This window comes from Lithobates pipiens, unplaced genomic scaffold, assembly GCF_037356315.1.
Source record: "Lithobates pipiens isolate NorthernLeopardFrog02 unplaced genomic scaffold, aLitPip1_a1.2 Scaffold_10, whole genome shotgun sequence".
Classification (NCBI taxonomy): domain Eukaryota; kingdom Metazoa; phylum Chordata; class Amphibia; order Anura; family Ranidae; genus Lithobates; species Lithobates pipiens.
Window position 1 is genome coordinate 230,287,405 of NW_027507686.1, and position 19,424 is coordinate 230,306,828.

Below are 19,424 nucleotides of genomic sequence, written 5' to 3' on the forward strand. Positions count from 1 at the left end.
GGCAGGTAGAAGGAAGTGAGTCTGAGGACTGTGACTGAACTCCGGTCACTGCATACCCCGCACACCCGGCACTGTACCTGTAATGTAATCCTTATGAGAGGAAATCATTCACTCTGCCCTCCTCTCCATACCGGAACTGCATCTAACACGCCGGAAGTGATCAGAAGCTGCATCCGGAAATCTCTGTCCACTAGGGAGCGCTGCATTGTGGGAGTTGTAGGCATGTCTGCGGAGCAGAAATCTGCACATGTACTCGGCTCTCCAGGCGTTCCGTCAGATTAGGCGACCCGTCAGAAAGTGTAACGGAAGTGACGTTTCATCGCCGCTATCTTGCTACACCCCGCACTCCTTCATAGCAAGGATACACTGAGAAGGAGAAAAGCGGACATGTTGTTACACCCACCGGAGTTTTGCATTTATTTTTAACAGTACAGTGAGTTCATATACGGGAATACAGTACTTAGAACTCCGTATGAATATTTATTTTTTATATGTTGAATTTTAAAAGCAGAACATTTCTGTCAGATTAGCAAAACTGTGAGATGAGCAGACTTGCCACTGCTTTTAAGATTCAACATCTAACCAGTCATACGGAGTTGTAAGTACTGTATATCACTATATAAATTCAATTTACTGTTAAATATAAATGTAAAATGAAAAACTCCGGTGGGTGTAACAAGATGTCCGCTTTCCCCTTTCTCAGTGTATCCTTACTATGGAGGAGTGCGGGGTGTAGCAAGACGGCGGCGACGAAACGTCACTTCCGTTACACATTATGACGGGTCGCTTAATCTGACGAACACCAGAGTGTGTATAACTCCTTCTATTCCTGAGACGTTCCCCGGAGTGATGAGAGGAGCTGATAGGGGATCTGCATGGTATAATACAGCCAATAGTCATACTGATCGCTCTTCTTTTCCTTAAAGTGTAACTTTTTTTTTTCATTCATTTTGGAAAGAATGCTTTTTTTGCCGTCTGTGTCTCATCGGGGAGATTTCCCTTGACTTCCTGTCTCATAGCCACAACAGGAAGTGACAGGAAATCTCTCAAAAAGGGAATCACTGGTAGTCACCAGAACTAGTGTCCCCACTGGAAGATTTCCCCTGTTGTTCCTTTTTTGGTGACAACCCAAAATTTGGGATTGACTTTCACTCTCGGTAACAACAGTAGCGGGACAAATAGAGTGAATTTCCCCCCAACGGGTCTGAGACGGGTGAACGCAGTGCGTCTGTGATCTGCGTTTGGGGGGTCATTAACCACTTGCAGACCAGCTGTGCATTGGAACATCACTGGAAGTGCTTGTACCGGGGTGATGTGCAGTTGCTGGCATTGTCCTGGGGCCGTTTATAACCACTTCAATACCAGGCACTTAGACACCTTCCTGCCCAGACTAATTTTCAGCTTTCAGCGCTGTCGCAATTTGAATGACAATTGCGCAGTCATGCTACACTGTACCCAAACAGAATTTTTATCATTTTGTTCCCACAAATAGAGCTTTATTTTGGTGGTATTTGATTACCTCTGCGATTTTTTTTTTTTTGCACAACAAATAAAAAAAGACCAAAAATTTCGGAAAAAAAAACAAGTTTTTCTTTGTTTCTTTTAAAAAAAAATTGTAAGTAAGTACGTTTTCTTCTTCAATGACTGGCACTGATATGGCTGCACTGATGGGCACTGATAAGGCGGCACTGATGGGCACCGATGAGGTGGCACCAATGAGGTGGCACTGACGGCCACTGATGGGCACTGATAGGTGGCACTGATGGGCACTGGTATGCAGCACTGATGGGCACCCATAGGGGCACTATTGGGCACTCATAGGCAGCACGGATGGGCACTTATGCGTGGCAATGATGGGTACTTATGGGTGGCATTGCTGGGTGATGGGTGGCACTGATGACACTGATTGGTACATGCTGGTGCCAGTCAGTGCCTATTTGTGGGCACTAACTGGCACAGATTGTGCATCATTTGCACATGTGGATGGCCAGGGGGTACATGCCTGGCCATCCACATGTTGCCCACTTGCCTGGTGGTCCTGGTGATAAACAATCAGCGCAGACCCCCCCCCCCCCCCCGTCAAGAGAGCCGCCGATTGTCTCTTTCCTCTACTCATGTCTGTCAGACGCGAGTGAGGAAAAGCTGATCACCGGCTTTTCCTGTTGACATCGTGATCAGTCGTGATTGGACGCGGCTGATCAGGTGGTAAAGAGCCTCCACCGAGATCAGTGTAGCGGTGTGTCACACTGACACACCGCTCCACCGATCGCCGCGATGCGCACCCCCACGGGTGCGTGGCGGCATGTTATCCTGAAGGACGTCATATGACGCCCAGTCATGATAACGAAACCACCGCCCTGCCGTCATTCTGCTATAGGCGGGTCGAGAAGTGGTTAAGGACCGGGCCTAAGTAGAAAATTACTTAGAACCCCCAAACATATTTTCTTTCAGACCTATAGAACAAAATGGCGGTCGTTTCAATACTTTATGTCACACTGTATTTGCGCAGCTGTCTTACAAGCGCAATTTTTGGGGAAAAATACACTTTAAAAAAAAAAAAAAGTAAACAGTAAAGATAGCCCTCCTTTTTTTCTTTTTATTGTGAAATATGATGTTACACCGAGTAAATTGATACCCAACATGTCACGTTTCAAAATTGCGCCCGCTCGTGGAATGGCGAGAAACGTTGACCCTTAAAAATCACCATAGGCGACGTTTAAAAATTTCTACAGGTTGCATGTTTTGCGTTACAGAGGAGGTCTAGGGATAGAATTATTGCTCTCGCTCTACCGATCGCAGCGATAAGTCACATGTGTGGTTTGAACACCGTTTTCATATGCGGGCACGACTTATGTTTGCATTTGCTTCATGCACGCGACCTGGGCAGGACGGGGCGCTTTACATTTTTATTTTTTTTCATATTTATTTTACTTTTTTAATTTTTTTTACACTGTCCTTTTTAAAAAAAAAAAAAAATGTGTCACTTTTATTCCTATTACAAGGAATGTAAACATCCCTTGTAATAGAAAAAAGCATGACAGGGCCTCTTAAACCACTTCCATAGCGAGCCTATTCTGGCGCGTCTCTCCTACATGTCAAAATCATTTTTTTTGCTAGAAAATTACTCAGAACCTCCAAACATTGTATATATAAAGTTGAAGCGACCGTCATTCTATTCCCTAGGGTGTGTGCTAAAAAATATATATATATTTTAGCACACACCCTAGGGAATAAAATGGCGGTCGCTTCAACTTTTTATGTCACACGGTATTTGCGCAACAATTTTTCACTTTTTTTTGGATAAAAAACGTTCATGTTTTAAAAAATAACAAAACAGTAAAGTTAGCCCAATTTTTTTATATGATGTCAAAGATGTTACGCCGAGTAAATAGATACCCAACATGTCACGCTTTAAAATTGCACACACTCGTGGAATGGTGCCAAACTTCAGTACTTAAAAATCTCCATAGGGAACATTTACATTTTTTTCTTTTTGTACATGTTTAGAGTTACAGAGGAGGTCTAGTGCTAGAATTGTTGCTCTCGCTCGAATGCACGTGGCATTTACATATGTGGGCGGGACTTAAGTGTGCGTTAATTTCTGTGCGTGAGCACACGGGAACACTTTGAATTTTTTTATTTTTTTTTATTATTTATTGTAATTTTTTTTTTGATCACATCCCTTGCAATAGGAATGGTGCGTGACAGATTCTCTTTATGGAGAGATGTGGGGCCTATAAGACCTCACATAGGGAGGGAGTAAGGGGAAATCAATCAATAATTGTAATGGTAATATTGAATGTATAGGATTTATGTCTGTAATAGCGCAAATTTATTTTTTTTGTAAATAAAGAATATATATATATATATATATATATATATATATATATATATATATATATATATATATATATATAAATAAAAAAAAAGACCTCACATCTCTCCTCCAGGCTGGAAAACATGAGATCGAAAAAAAAAAAAAGACAGATCTGATGCTTTCCAGCCCAAATCACGGCTTTGTTGACATCTGCAGCCTGGGCATGACGTCATAACGTTGTGCTCGGGCTTGTGATGGTCTTAGAGATGACTGGTGACCATCTGGTCATCGGAAATCTCTATGCTCTTCATCCAGCAGCGGCGGATTCTTTCTCCAGGTCCCTGATGGCATCGGAGAGCCCGGAGAAGCACCGGCGGGAGGGGGGATGACCCCTCCCGTTGCCTGTAAGAACAATCAAGTAGTGGAACTGCCAATATGATTTTTCTTACAGTGCACAGAATCACCGGCAGAAAATAATGATATCTGAATGATGCCTGTAGCTGCAGGCATCATTCAGATATCCCCACTGAAAGTGAAGGATGTCATATGATGTACTGTGGGCGGGAAGTGGTTAATGTGAGATCTGGGGTCAAAAAGACCTCAGATCACACATTTACACGTAACCACTTTAAGACCGGGCCTCTTTTTTAGATGTGGTGTTTACAAGTTAAAAACAGTTTTTTTATTTTTGCTAGAAAATTATACATTTTTTTCTAACACCCTAGAGAATAAAATGGTGGTCGTTGCAATACTTTCTGTCACACCGTATTTGCGCAGCAGTCTTACAAGCGCACTTTTGTAAAAAAAAAATACACTTTTTTTTTTATTAAAAAATAAGACAACAGTAAAGTTAGCCCAATTTTTTTCTATCTTGTGAAAGATAATGTTATGCTGAGTAAATTGATACCCAACATGTCACGCTTCAAAATTGCGCCCGCTTGTGAAAACGCGACAAACTTTTACCCTTAAAAATCTCCATAGGCAACATTTAAAAAAATTCTACCGGTTGCATGTTTTGTGTTACAGAGGAGGTCTAGGGCTAGAATTATTGCTCTCGCTCTACTGATTGCAGTGATGCCTCACATGTGTGGTTTGAACACCGTTTTCATATGCGGGCGTTACTCATGTATGCGTTCGCTTCTACACACGAGCTCGGGGCGAGGCACGTTTAAAAAAAAAAAAAAAAAAATTTTTTTCATTTTTTTTTATTTGACCATTTACTTTTTATTTTTACACTGTTTAAAAAAAAAAAAGTGTCACTTTTATTCCTATTACAAGGAATGTAAACATCTCTTATAGAAAAAAAGCATGACAGGTCCTCTTAAATTTGAGATCTGGGGTCGAAAAGACCTCAGATCTGATATATACACTAAAATGCAATTAAAAAATAAAAAATAAAATAAATGTTGTAATTGTAAAAACCACACTCGACTTCCTGGCGGGCTCTGCACGTGCTGTTTGCGAACACGCCTGAGCTCATCCTTACTAACCAGCTTCTCTCTTTAGTGTACAAGCAGAGCAATTCACTTGTACACTGAAGTCGGTTAGCTGCCCGGGTTGGAGGCCCCTCTCCACTGAACACAGAGGAGAGACCTGCTAGCCGGAGGGAGATCTTGTGGCCATATTCTCATAGCCAGAAGCTATGGCTGGTGGTCGGCCATTGACGGGTTGCCTACTGAATACCGGGAGATCCCACGGGCACCACAGATCTGCCGCCCCCTCCGCCCCACTCAATTCTTAGCTGACAGCCGGAGATGCAGGGGGAGATGTTGCAGGCACCACAGTTGCAGTTGAGTGGCCATGGGGTGATCTGCTGGACGTTCTTTGTGTGGGGGGGGGGGGGGGTAGAGAGCTGTGTTGGAGGTGCATATCAAGTTCTGTAGCATGTTCGCCCACTATCTGACAGTCTCCTGTACCATGTCTTCACCCTCTCTGACAGTGTCCTGTACCATGTCCACACCCTCTCTGACCGCCTCCTGTACCATGTCCACACCCTCTCTGACAGTCTCCTATACCATGTCCGCAACCACTCTGGCAGTCTTCTGTATCATGTCCTCACCCTCTCTGAAAGTCTCTTGTATCATGTCCGCACCCTCTCTGAAGTCTCCTGTACCATGCCTCTCTGACCGTCTCTTGTATCATGTCCGCAACCACTCTGACAGTCTCCTGTACCATGTCCGCACCCTCTCTGACAGTCTCATGTATCATGTCCTCACCCTCTCTGACAGTCTCCTGTACCATGTCCTCACCCTCTCTGACAGTCTCTTGTATCATGTCCGCACCCTCTCTGACAGTCTCCTGTACCATGCCTCTCTGACCGTCTCTTGTATCATGTCCGCAACCACTCTGACAGTCTCCTGTACCATGTCCGCACCCTCTCTGACAGTCTCCTGTATCATGTCCTCACCCTCTCTGACAGTCTCCTGTACCATGTCCTCACCCTCTCTGACAGTCTCCTGTACCATATCCTCACCGACTCTTGACAGTCTCCTGTACCATGTCCTCACCCTCTCTGACAGTCCCCTGTACCATGTCCTCACCCTCTCTGACAGTCTCTTGTATCATGTCCGCACCCTCTCTGACAGTCTCCTGTACCATGCCTCTCTGACCGTCTCTTGTATCATGTCCGCAACCACTCTGACAGTCTCCTGTACCATGTCCGCACCCTCTCTGACAGTCTCCTGTATCATGTCCTCACCCTCTCTGACAGTCTCCTGTATCATATCCTCACCCTCTCTGACAGTCTCCTGTACCATATCCTCACCGACTCTTGACAGTCTCCTGTACCATGTCCTCACCCTCTCTGACAGTCCCCTGTACCATGTCCTCACCCTCTCTGACAGTCTCCTGTACCATGTCCTCACCCTCTCTGACAGTCTCCTGTACCATGTCCTCACCCTCTCTGACAGTCTCCCGTACCATGTCCTCACCCTCTCTGACAGTCTCTGGTATCACGTCTGCAATCTCTGACCATCTGTTGTATCTGTTTGATGGGATCTGCCTTCGGTGATGGTGTTTGGAGTATCTTTATCTGCTGATTGTTAAACTTTCTAGAACACACATATTGCTATCGTGGTGTACGATCTGGGCCTGCTGTCCCTCCATCCATATTTCTCCTTTTCTCTTTCTTTCTCTCTCCCTATCTTCCTCCCTCTATCCCTCTATCACCTCTCTTTCATCTCAGACTCTAACCTCACCCCCTTTAAGCCACACCCATTTTTCACCGCACGCTTTCTCTCCTTTAAGCCACACCTACAAATGAATGCCCCACCCCTTATTAAACTAAGACTCTGCCTACATACAAAAAAGTGTCCCTATTCATTTTTTCAGAATGTTGGCAATTATGCAACAACCCTGGTGAAATGAGCTTTGACAGGGAAAGGAGGAACCCTTTCCTTTAGGTTGTAGGCAGTGGAAATAAGTTGTTTGATCCCCCTGGCAATAGTGGAAGTGGAAGGGGAGGGCAGGATGTCCTTTACGAAAGGCTAAAGGCAAGACATAAGAGACTCTGTTTTGCAGACAGAAGCCAATGGCTGCCAGGTAGGCCTTGACAGCCCTGACTACATCCAATCAATTGTAGGGAAATTTCCTTGGCGTGGTTTGGGGCAGGGTAGAGGGAAGGGAGGACAATGTCTTCAATAAGGTGGAAGGAATAGACCACACTGGGCAGAAAAAAAGGTCTTGGTCTCAAAGCCACCCTATCCCTGTGCAAAACAAGAAAAAGCTCTTTGCAAAAAAGGGCTCCTAGCTCAGAAATATGTCTTAGCCCTTGTACACACGGTCGGAGAATCCGTCGGAATGTGTCCTATCGGACCGTGTTGTTGGATAATCTGACTGTGTGTGGTATGCATCGGACTGATTCCGTCGGAATATCCGTCGGACCCAATTTTCCAACATGTTGGAAATATTTCCCGACCAACTGGTTCGATAGGACATACTCCGATCATGTGTAGCGAATTTTGATCGGACCAAGTGCCACGCATGCTCAGATCAAATTCCTACATCAAAGCTATTGGCTACTAGCCTGAATGTAGTCCCGTCATAACGAAATTACGTCATCACGTTCTGAAAGATCGGATTTTTCGACAACTTAGTCCGACCGTGTGTATGCAACAGTTTCGGACAAAATCCGACGGATTTGGTTGGCAGAATCTCTGACTGTGTGTACAGGGGCTAACAGACATAAAGCCACCAGGAAGGCAAACTTATGGGGTCTTCCAAGAGACTATCTGTAGTCGGCTCAAGTGGTGGTCTCTGGAGAACCAAGAGCACCAGGTTGAGACTCCAATGTGAGTTAAGTTGGGGGATTTAGGCTCCATTCACATTAGCGTGTCTCCAAAGTCATGCGACTTTCCATTCTCTGAGCCAAAGTTGCATCAAAAGTCAAACCAAAGTAGCGAAGGAACCTTATCAAAATCTCTGCCAGTTTGTCTCACCGATCTGAACGGTGCCATTGAAAAGAATGGGCTGCGAGTTGTCATGCGACCGTGATGTCTAACGTCGCATGACAAGTCACACAAAGTGTCAATGGATGCTTATATGATCAACTTCTTGAAAAAAATAAATCTAGATTAAGAAGTGAGGTGTTTATTTTTATTTTTTTAAGAGGATAGATAAGGCAGAAACTTGCACCCTAAGGGTACTCAGGGCAAGACGCTGGACTTTCATTCTGGCTTCTGAGCAGGCTTGGTGGACCTAGGGGTCCAAAGCTTACAACGAAAGGAAAAGCTAAGCCTTGGTTTTGGGGTTGACATTTGGGGAGTGCGAATGGTGACTGTTGGTCAAAAAAGTGCTCAGTTTTTATCGTTTTTTTTTTTTTTTTTTTTTTTTAATGTACCAACATTTTTAACTAACATAACTGTAAAGTTTATTTTAACTGCATTGTTTAATAATTCCACTAGAGGGCAGCATCTGACCTCAGCTTGTCATTATGGCTGTGAAGGGTATCATTGATCAATGTCATGGTAAAGGTAGTAGTAGTTACTCACATTTACTGATCTTGTACTGAACTGAATGAGCGGCATGGATAAGCAGTGAAGTATCTTCAGCATCATAGAACATGTCCAGTTAAATGTGACTAACTACTAGCTAGCTACTCACATTGGTCAGTGGAATAAGATTAACCACTTGCTGTCCAGGGCAATTTTTTCACATACATAATAAAATCAGCATTTTTTGCTAGGAAATGACTTAGAGCCCCAAAACATTATATATTTCCTGAAAGCAGAGGCCATGGAGAATAAAATGGTGGCTGTTGCAATTTTTTATGTCACACGATATTGCGTGCAAACGCACACTTTCAGGAACAGATGCACTAAAATGAATTTTAGGGTACACAAACACAATGTAATGCTCAGCTTTTTGGTCAAATATAAAAAATGCGGTTACGTTGAGAAAATACATACCAAACCTATTAAGACTCCAAATTGCACATGCCTGTGAAATGGGGACAAACGACAGCACCTAAAATTGTCCATAGGAGTCCCTTTAAAAGCCTTTACAGGTTATCAGTTTAAAGTTAATCTTGAATAATGGGCATTGCTGGCATACGCTGGTCTGGTGACACAGGGATTGGTGTGGCGGTGGTCAGAAAAACGTTTGCTGCACTGGTCTGGTGGCAATCGGGAACACTGATTCTGGCTACATTGGTTTGGCCACACTGTGACTGGTGTGGTGGTGATTGGATAACGGTGACTGGCTGCACTCTATTAGGGCTTGTTCACACGTGAGGTGGGGGAGTAAAACCACATGGTTGAGTCACATTTTTACCACCCCTCAACCGCTACCCCATTTATCTGCAGAAGCAGTGCCCTTGGGATGTACACACATGCTGTGGCTGCAATCCTTTGCTTTGCAGCTGTGGCAGGAATTTTACCCATTGTATGACCACTGATCATGGACATAAAGGGGGTATGGGTTGCTTGTACGTGGTCCAAGGGGTTACAGTAGGTGGTGAGCAGGTGATATAATGCTGATCAAATGCTCTCTGAAGAGTGATTTGAACATGGATGGCTCTTCAGAGAGCATTGCACATCTAAACAACCCCTTATGATGACACTGTGACTGGTGTGGTGGATGATGAGGGACACTGGGACTGGTGTAGAGGTAATCAGGGACATTGAACTGGTGTGGTGGGGATCAGGGACATTGGAACTGGTGTGGTGGGGATCAGGCACACTAGGACTGGTGTGGTTGGGATCAGGGACACTGGGGCTTGTGTGGCATTGATGAGGGACACTGGTGCTTGTATGGCGGTGATGAGGGACACTGGGGCTGGTGTGGTGGTGATGGGGGACACTGGGGCTGGTGTGGCGGTGATGAGGGACACTGTGACTGGTGTGGCGGTGATGAGGAACACCTGGGACTGATGTAGTGGTGATCAGGGACACTGGGACTGGTGCGGCGGTGGTGATCAGGGACACTGGGACTGGTGCGGCGCCAGCGATCAGAAACACTGGGACTGGTGCGGCAGTGGTGATCAGGGACAATGGGACTGGTGCGGCTGCGGTGATGAGGATCACTGGGACTGGTGTAGCGGTAATGAGAGATACTGGGGCTGGTGTGGTGGGGATGAGGGACACTGGGGCTGGTGTAGTGGTGATCAGGGACACTGGGACTGGTGCAGTGGCAGTGATCAGGGACACTGGGACTGGTGAGGCTGTAATCATGGACACCTGGGACTGGTGTAGTGGTGATCAGGGACACTGTGACTGATGCGGTGGCGGTGATCAGTGTCATCAGTCATCAGAGTAGTGCAGTGTCAATGCTTTGCATCTTCTGAATGGATTCAAAGTATTCTCTAATTGGAGGACGTGGAGAGGCAGTGACATCATACTCTCCACCTCATCCTATCAGAGAAGTTAGAAATAATTGTGTGAATGGTGCCCATGCTGAGCGGCCGACCTCCTGTATCCAGTAAGTAGAAGTCCTGGCATTTATCCTGCCTCCTATGCCACCAGATTGTGAAAGCCAGAGTGCTTTCACACTGGGACGGTGCGATTGCGGGACGTTAGAAAAAGTCCTGCAAGCAGCATCTTTGGAGAAGAACAGAAGACGGCGGCAGCGGCGGCGACAGAAGACCAGGCCACCGCTTGTAAAAGAGCTAGAAGAAGGCGCGGTGGCCTGGCAAGAAGAACTGAAGAGGGGGGACAAGACCCCTGAAGTCGGAAGAAGAGGGCGGCGAAGAAGAAAGCCGGGTTCCTCCGCTAGTAAAAGAGCTAGCAGAAGATAGCGGAGGAGTCCGGCGAGAAGACCCCCGAAGATGGAAGAAGACCCCCGGAGCTGTGCAATAAACTATTTTAACCCTTGTGTGTTGTGTTTTTTTACATTTTTGTCCACAGGTGAATGGGTAGGGGTACATTGTACCCCATACTCATTCACATAGGGTGGGGGGCCCGGATTCCGATAAGCCCCCCGCCCGCAGACCCCGACAACCAACGGCCAGGGTTGTCGGGAAGAGGCCCTTGTCCTCATCAACATGGGTGCGCGGCCCCCCCTTCCCCAAGGCACCCCCCCATGTTGAGGGCACACGGCCTGGTACAGCTCAGGAGGGGGGGGGGGCGCTCGCTCGTCCCGGGTAGCGTGCTCGGATAAGGATCTGGTATGGATCTGGGGGGGACCCCCATGCCATTTTTTCGGCATAGGGGGTTCCCCTTAAAATCCATACCAGACCTAAGGGCCTGGTATGCTCTCGGAGGGGCAACCCACTCCCACGCCAATTTTTTTTCATACATTTGGCGTGGAGTTCCCTCTTGAGACCTGATAATTCTGTGAGAGTCGCCTCCGTATAGACAGAGATCCGACTTGGAGGCGACCTCCATTGAAATCAATGTGTACCAGTCACCTACAAGTCGGATTGAAGTAGTACAGGAACCTTTTCTGAAGTCGGAGCGACTTCAGTAGTGTGCATTAAGACGGCTCTCATTCACTTACATTGATTTTTATATGTAGCGCGACTTAAGGCAACTAGGGGCGACCTGAAGTCGGATCTGAGTCGCCCCTGTGTGAACCGGCTCTAATGCCCCATACACGCAGTCAGAATGCTTGGGAGCTTGTTGTAGGAAATTCCAACCGTATGTAGGCTCAATCGGACATTTTCCGTCGGAATTTTCGACAAACAAAATTTGAGATCTGGATCTCAAATTTTCTGACAACAAAATACGTTCTTGTAAATTCCGATCACGTGTACACAATTCTGATGCACAAAATTCCACGCATGCTCGGAATCAAGCAGAAGAGCCACGCTGGCTATTGAACTTCCTTTTTCTAGTCCCGTCGTACGTGGTGTACGTCACCGCGTTATTGACGTTCGGAATTTCTGACAACATTTGTGTGACCGTGTTTATGCAAGACAAGTTTGAGCCAACATCCGTCAGAAAAAAAAACATGGATTTTGTTGTCAGAATGTGAGATTGTGTGTACAGGGCATTACAGGTTTTCTTTTAAGATTGCCTGTATTTGGCTCCATTCATCTTCCCATCAACTCTGACCATCTTCCCTGTCACTGCTGAAGAAAAGCATCCCCACAACATGAAGCTGCCACCGCCATGTTTCACGGTTTGTCAGAGTGATGTGCTGTGTTCGTTTTCCGCCACAAATAACGTTTTGCTTTTAAGCCAAAAAGTTCAATTTTGGTCTCATCTGACCAGTGCACCTTCTTCCACATGTTTGCTGTTCCCCCCACATGGCTTCTCGCAAACTGCAAACGGGACTTCTTATAGGTTGGATATGACGAAACGCGTCAGGGCGTGACCCGCGCATTACCGGAAGTGACGCGTGCGTTCCACCGCTGCTGGATCCGGAACAAGGAAGTGGTTTGGTGTTTCCTTGTGTATGCAGACACAGAGACTGGACAGCTTGGATGGTGGGATACACGTATGAGGGACTCTTTTTACCAATAAACGGAATTACGCTATGTTTGCTCTTATCTGGTTTGTGGTTTATAGTGGAGTACTTCTCACACATTGATCTCCTGGGACGGTGGTGATTGCGTGATATGGTGAAGAGGATCACTCCTCTTAGAGGCTGTGTAACTAGAGTGCTCTGGTGAGTTTAACCCCCTGAGGGGAGTGTTTTCACATGGTGGAATCTAAGTGGATCCGTGGAAGGTGCACACGTTTTAAGGATCACCTCTTAACGTTATCTGAACTATTTTGCACGTATCACTGTACTTAAAGACTTTTTGTGACGTTGGCCACAATCCTTGTTCAACAATAGTGCTGTTTATAGTATCTGACTCAGTGTCTGTTTGTGGATTGTTTATGTGTTTTTGTATACTATTTTTTAAATGTTTGGGACTTCTTATGGCTTTCTTTCAACAATGTCTTTCGGCTCGGTTCACACAGGGGCGACTTGTCCAGGCGACTTCGCCGCCTGACAAGTCGCCCCCGTTCTGTACTACGGAACCGTTCTAATAGGAGCGACTCGAGTCGCTCCGACTTAGAAAAAAGGTTCCTGTACTACTTTTGCGGCGACTTCGGGCGACTTGCATTGACTTCTATACAGAAGTCGTTTTGCAAGTCGCCGCTGAGGTCGCGGCAGGTCGCGGCGCTGCAAGTCATGCCACGTCCTGTGTGAACCGAGCCTTCTTCTTGCCACTCTTCCATAAACGTCAGATCTGTGGAGAGCACGACTAGTAGTTGTCCTGTGGACAGATTCTCCCACCTGAGCTGTGGATCTCTGCATCTCTTCCAGAGTTACCATGGGCCTCTTGGCTGCTTCTCTGATGAATGCTCTCCTTGCCCGGCTGGTCAGTTTAGGTGGACGGCCATGTCGTGGTAGGTTTGCGGTTGTGCCATACTCTTTCCATCTTCGGATGATGGATTGAACAGTGCTCTGTGAGATGTTCAAAGCTTGGGATATTTTTTATAACCTAACCCTGCTTTAAACTTCTCCACAACCTTATCCCTGACCTGTCTGGTGTGTTTCTTGGCCTTGATGATGCTGTGTGTTCACCAAGGTTCTCTAACAAACCTGAGGGATTTATATATGTATATATATATATATATATATATATATATATATATATATATATATATATATATACTGAGATTAAATTACAAACAGGTGGACTCTATTTACTAACTAGGTGACTTCTTAAGGCAATTGGTTCCACTAGATTTTAGTTAGGGGGATCAGAGTAAGGCTAGGTTCACACTGCTGCGATGCGGGAAACGCTGCGAATCTACTGCGGGTTCCCGCATCGCATGTCTCCTGGCGGCAGTTCACACTTCCCTATGCAAACTGCTGGGAGTGTCAGTGAAAAGTTAATGACACCTCCAAATCAGTTTGCATATCGCAGCACGATCTGCAAACTCGGACAGGAATTGGATCGCGTGGTGTGAACACCCATGCGATCCGATTTTGCTGCGGACCAAAAAAAGGGTCCTGTACGAGTTTGGACCGAATGCAATGCGAATTCAGCCATACTATCTGTATGGCTGAAATCGCATTGCACAGAGATCGCATGTGATTTGCAGTGCGGTGCGAATCACATCCGATCTCGGACATCACAGCAGTGTGAACCCAGCCTAAAGGGGGCTGAATACAAATGCACGCCACACTTTTCACATATTTGTAAAAACTTTTGAAAACCATTTATCATTTTCTTTCCACTTCACAATTATGTGCCACTTTTGTGTTGGTCTATCACATAAAATCCCAATAAAATACATTTACGTTTTTGGTTGCAACATGACAAAATGTGGAAAATTTCAAGGGGTATGAATACTTTTTCAAGGCACTGTATATAATTTTGTATTGGTTTTAAGCTGCTTTAACTCAAAAACAGGACTGTCCTGGCAAATCCCAGGAGAGTGGGAAAGTAAATAAAATGCAATATTTAGGTAAGCGTTTGATTTTGATCAGAGGTGAGGATGATTTGCCTCGTTAATCTTTCCTAATGATTGCCTCCGTTCCCACAGTGTGAAAGCCGGAACTCACAGAGGAGAGCACTGCAGTGTCAGGTCTGGGAGACCCGTATGGACGGTAGTAATGTCTGAGCAATGGAGAGAAAGGTAAGATCACATGGCCTAATAGAAATCAATTGCATCTCATGGATGCTGGAATAGATGTATACCGAAACTGAGTGATATTAGTATACCAAGTACCATGTATCACTCACAAACGTATCCTTTTTTTTTGTTAAATATATATCGCCCATCGAGGGACAAAGGAATAGAGTAATTCTTGGACATGTTTTATGCAGCTGCCTTTAATAGGCAAATGCAGGCAACTAATGTTAACCACTTAAGGACTGGAAGATTTTTCCCCTTAATGACCAGGCCATTTTTTTGCAATTTGGCACTGCGTCTCATTACCTGACAATTGCGCGGTCGTGTGACATTGTACCCAAACAAAATTGACGTCCTTTTTTCCCCACAAATAGAGTTTTCTTTTGGTGGTATTTGATCACCTCTGCAATTTTTATTTGCTCTATATAAACAAAAAATAAAACGACAATTTTGAAAATAAATCAATATTTTTTTACTTTTGGCTATAATAAATATCCCCATAAAAATATAAAAAAAAAAATCTAAATTCTTCCTCAGTTTAGGCCAATATGTATTCTACATAGCTTTGGTAAAAAAAAATTATATAATTGATTGGTTTGTGCAGAAGTTATCATGTCTAAAAATTAGGGGATAGATTTATGGCATTATTAAGGGAGTGATTTTTCTGGTCCAGAGTATGACCCAGCCTCTGAAGACTCGCTTTGTAAGTATGCCCATGGATGGGGAGAAGACCGCCTGGAATGTGACCTTCAAGTACTAGACTTTGTATTGTGGTGCTTTTTAGACCCTTGTGTAGTGTTTGTTATGCCGCGTACACACGATTGAATTGTCCGGCGTACTTAGTCCGGCAAACAATCCGGCGGACTTTCTACCGAACGGACTTGGCCACACACGGACACACAGAAAGTCCGGCGTTTGCTAGCGCGATGACGTACAGCACGTACGACTGGACTAAAAAAAGGAAGTTCAATAGCCAGTAGCCAATAGCTTCCTTTTCGTACTTGCTTCTGAGCATGCGTCATTCTTAGTCCCCCGGACTAGCATACTGACGAACGTATTGTCTGCTGAAACCCAAGTCCGGCGGAAAGATTGGACTGCAAAAATACTTTCTAAGTCCGCCAGACTTTACGCTGAGAAAGTCCGCTGAAGCCCACACACGATCGAATTGTCCGGTGAAATGCGTTTCGGGAAAGACTAAGTACGCCGGACAATTTGATTGTGTGTATGCGCCATTAGCTGCAGAGAATTTACAGATCGAGAGCAGTGGCACAGCTTTTGTTGTGACCTTGGCCTTGCACTCACTCTCATTATTAATCTCTGATGTGGTAACACATTCCGAATGTAACCTTTGGGCAAAGGTTTCTCCTCGGCGCACTTTGAAGGTCCTTCGTGTGCTAAACTAGTAAACACAGGGCATTTCCCAGTTCTAGAGCCGTGGTTCAGCTCTGAAGAAGTGAACCCAGTATCTGAAATGTCCCTCTTCTGCCTCGTTCACACGATTGGACTTTCCGTCAACAAAACCGTGGATTTTTGTTCGAAGGTTTTTGGCACCAACTTGTCTTGCATACGCGCGGTCACACAATTGTTGACCAACAATTGCGAACGTAATGACGTATGTGATATCTCCATTGCAGATGCTAGTTTTACCGGCTTGTACTTGATTCTGAGCATGTGTGGACTTTTGTGTGATGGACTTGTGTACACATGATCGGAAAGTCCGACAACAAAAATTTGTTGGCGGAAAATTTGAGAACCTGCTAGCCAACAACAAATGTTCGATGGAGCATACACACGGTCTTTCCGCCAACAAGCTAACATTTGTTGTCGGAAAATCCGATTGTACGGGGAATTAGAGTAAATCTGACCACGTTTAACATTTCCTGATGTGTCAACTTTTGGTGAAAACTCAGCTTTTTGGTCTTTCTCAGGCCGCGTACACAAGCGGGGACTGTTCGCCCAACTTTGTCCGCTGAACAGTGTTTCGGCGGACAGTCCGTCCGTGTGTGGGCTTTCAGCGGACAGTTTCAGCGAACAGTCTGCTGAACAAAGTTTTTCGGAAATTCCGAAAAACTGTCCGCTGAAACTTGGTTTCAGCGAACAGTCCCCTCGTGTGTAGGCTTGTTCGTCAAACTAAGTTCCGCGCATGCTCAGAAAGGATTTACACGCCGAAAGTTGTAATGCAGTGTATAGGACGTCGTATTTTCCGTCCCGTCGTACGTGCCGTTCACGTCATCGCGCACGGTTTCAGCAAACTGTTCGTTCGTCGTGTGTGGGCAAGTCCGTCCATGCTAATTTTGAGCGGACTGTTTGCTGAAACTGTTTGACGGACAAAGTTGAGCGAACAGTCCCCGCGTGTGTACGCGGCCTCAGTCTTTAGTGGACTGTATTCAGAGCTGAACCATGGCTCGCCGGAACCACAACGCTTTCCAAGGCTCAGTCCCCTGTCTTGGGGCAAACCAAGAGTACTTTTCAGTTCTGGAGCCGTGGCACAGCCTTTTGCTATGATCCGGTTTAGCACAACCCATTTAATGAGTATGCCCGGCCTGACTGCAGTAATAGCATTTAAATCAAAGTTTTGACTGTGGGACGCCAGTTTAGATTTTCCTGCCCTGTTTTACTGATACCTAAGGAAGATGGAGTGTTGGCCGATCGCACGCTCCTTTTTTCCTGTATTTTGTCCTAAGAGTAAGAACCTTTCCACTGCTACTACTGCTTTTAAATGCATCATGAATCATCCAGTCCCCGGTATGTTTCCACCGCCGCCCTAGGTTTCTGATTATGTAGAATTTACCTCACTTTGGGGTTGCGTTTCTAAAACTAGATGGCAAAATCTGGTGCAGCTCTGCATAGAAACCATTCAGCTTCCAGGTTTTATTGTCAAAGCTTAATTGAACAATCTGAAGTTAGAAGCTGATTGGCTATTAAGCAGAGCTGAACCAGATTTTGCACTCTCCGGTTTTAGTAAATCAACCGTTGAGGGTCTAGTTTATTACTAATAAGCAGAGCAACATGTCTTCTAAAATCTGTTCAGAGGAAAATCTTACTGCAACTGGTGACCTTGTTCCATACTCCCCCCCTACTATAGCTGGGGATGATTCCCCAGTATGCTTAGAGCAGGGGTCTCCAAACCAAAGGGGCTAATTTACTGGCCTTCAGAATTTAGGGGAGGCTGGACTGTGGCCAGTGGGAGTTGAAAATGTCCTGATGTCAGTGAGAATAAACAATGGCACATCTTTACTGGAAGGAATAGTGCCCCACCATTGGTGTCAGTGGCTGGAATAGTGCCCCATTGTTGGTGTAAGTGGGAAGAATAGTGCCCTATTGTTGGTATCAGTGACAAGAATTATGTCCATTTTGGTGGTTTCAATGGTAGAAATAGTACCCCACCGTTGGTGTCAGTGGGAGGACTAGTGCCCTATTGGTGTAGGTGGCAAGAATTATGCCCTCATTGTTGGTGTCAGTAGGAGGAGTAGTGCCCCAAGGGCTGGATAAAATCAAGCAAAGGGCCACATCTGGCCCCCGGCCGCAGTTTGGAGACCATTGCCTTAGCAGTTACCGACACACATGATCTGGATCCTGGATCTCCGATTTCTATAGAGTCATTCTCAGTAGAAGCCTCTATAGCTCTGATAGCTAAGACCTGTACTGTGTCTTCTAGGCCTTTTTTATCCACTAGTGAACTTGTCAGTCTGTGCACAATTATTGGAACAATCTTCTATCTTTGCTTGTGTTCTGGTGCCTTCCACGGCAAAGTCTGTTTCTGACAATGCTGGGCCATTATTGCTCAGAATGCCTGAGGTGCCTATCACAATCTCTAATTCAGAGTTCGAGCTTTTACAACCTGCCCCTAATGATGTTTTTGAACAGGTTCCATATAACTCAGATGTCCAAGCTGTTGTTTTCAGTCTGGTGGATGCCGTATGTTGTACTATGCATCGTTTGTAGGGATTAAAGGGGTTGTAAAGGTTTGTTTTTTATTTTCTAAATAGGTTCCTTTAAGCTAGTGCATTGTTGGTTCACTCACCTTTTCCTTCCATTTCCCTTCTAAATGTTTTCTTTGTCTGAATTTCTCACTTCCTGTTCCAGTATAGAAAGCTGAAGAACGCAGATACACATGTTAAACTTATGTAGGGAGATTTTTTTTCATCTCTGTGTATCATCTGGGGACTTTCACTTAACTGGGCCAATGTAAGGGTTTATATCCACTTTAAGAAGACTCTGCCTGACCCAAGATGGCTACAAGAGTCACATGGGGTGACTGCATCCATTGGGATAGCTTCCCCAGTGACCCAGGAAATTATAGAGGAGCCATGTTCCTCTTGACTTCCTCTCCAACTACAGTGCCGTGACGGATAAGTACCACCTGCAGTGGAAAAAGTAGACTGCACTTGCCAACAAGCTACTATAGCCATAATATCTCATAGGAGATCCAGGTCTGTCTCTCATGTGAACAACAGATCTCAAAGCCATACTCCTTCTGTTTAAAAGTATCACCCCACTTTTAGTGGGTTAGAGATTTCTCATTCTGATGGATCTCTTGAAAATGTTTTCCTTTCAGTTTGAATGCTCAGGTGTTAAGAGGAATTGGTGAAAGG

General features: G+C 45.3%; 2 protein-coding genes across 3 annotated transcripts in view; one reads left to right on the plus strand and one right to left on the minus strand.

Moving 5' to 3' along the window:
- Positions 1 to 233, minus strand: part of TFIP11 (tuftelin interacting protein 11) — a 36,542-nt gene extending 36,309 nt beyond the window's left edge. Inside the window, exon 1 of the mRNA XM_077462793.1 lies at positions 78 to 233. The gene's annotated coding sequence lies outside the window, so the exon portion shown is untranslated. The remainder of the gene's footprint in view (positions 1 to 77) is intronic.
- Positions 234 to 683: 450 nt separating this feature from the next.
- ABTB2 (ankyrin repeat and BTB domain containing 2) overlaps positions 684 to 19,424 on the plus strand; it is a 227,861-nt gene continuing 209,120 nt past the window's right edge. Inside the window, exons 1-2 of one of the 2 annotated variants that reach the window (XM_077462772.1) lie at positions 684 to 807; positions 14,740 to 14,832. The gene's annotated coding sequence lies outside the window, so the exon portion shown is untranslated. The other variant, XM_077462763.1, reaches the window with a different exon arrangement.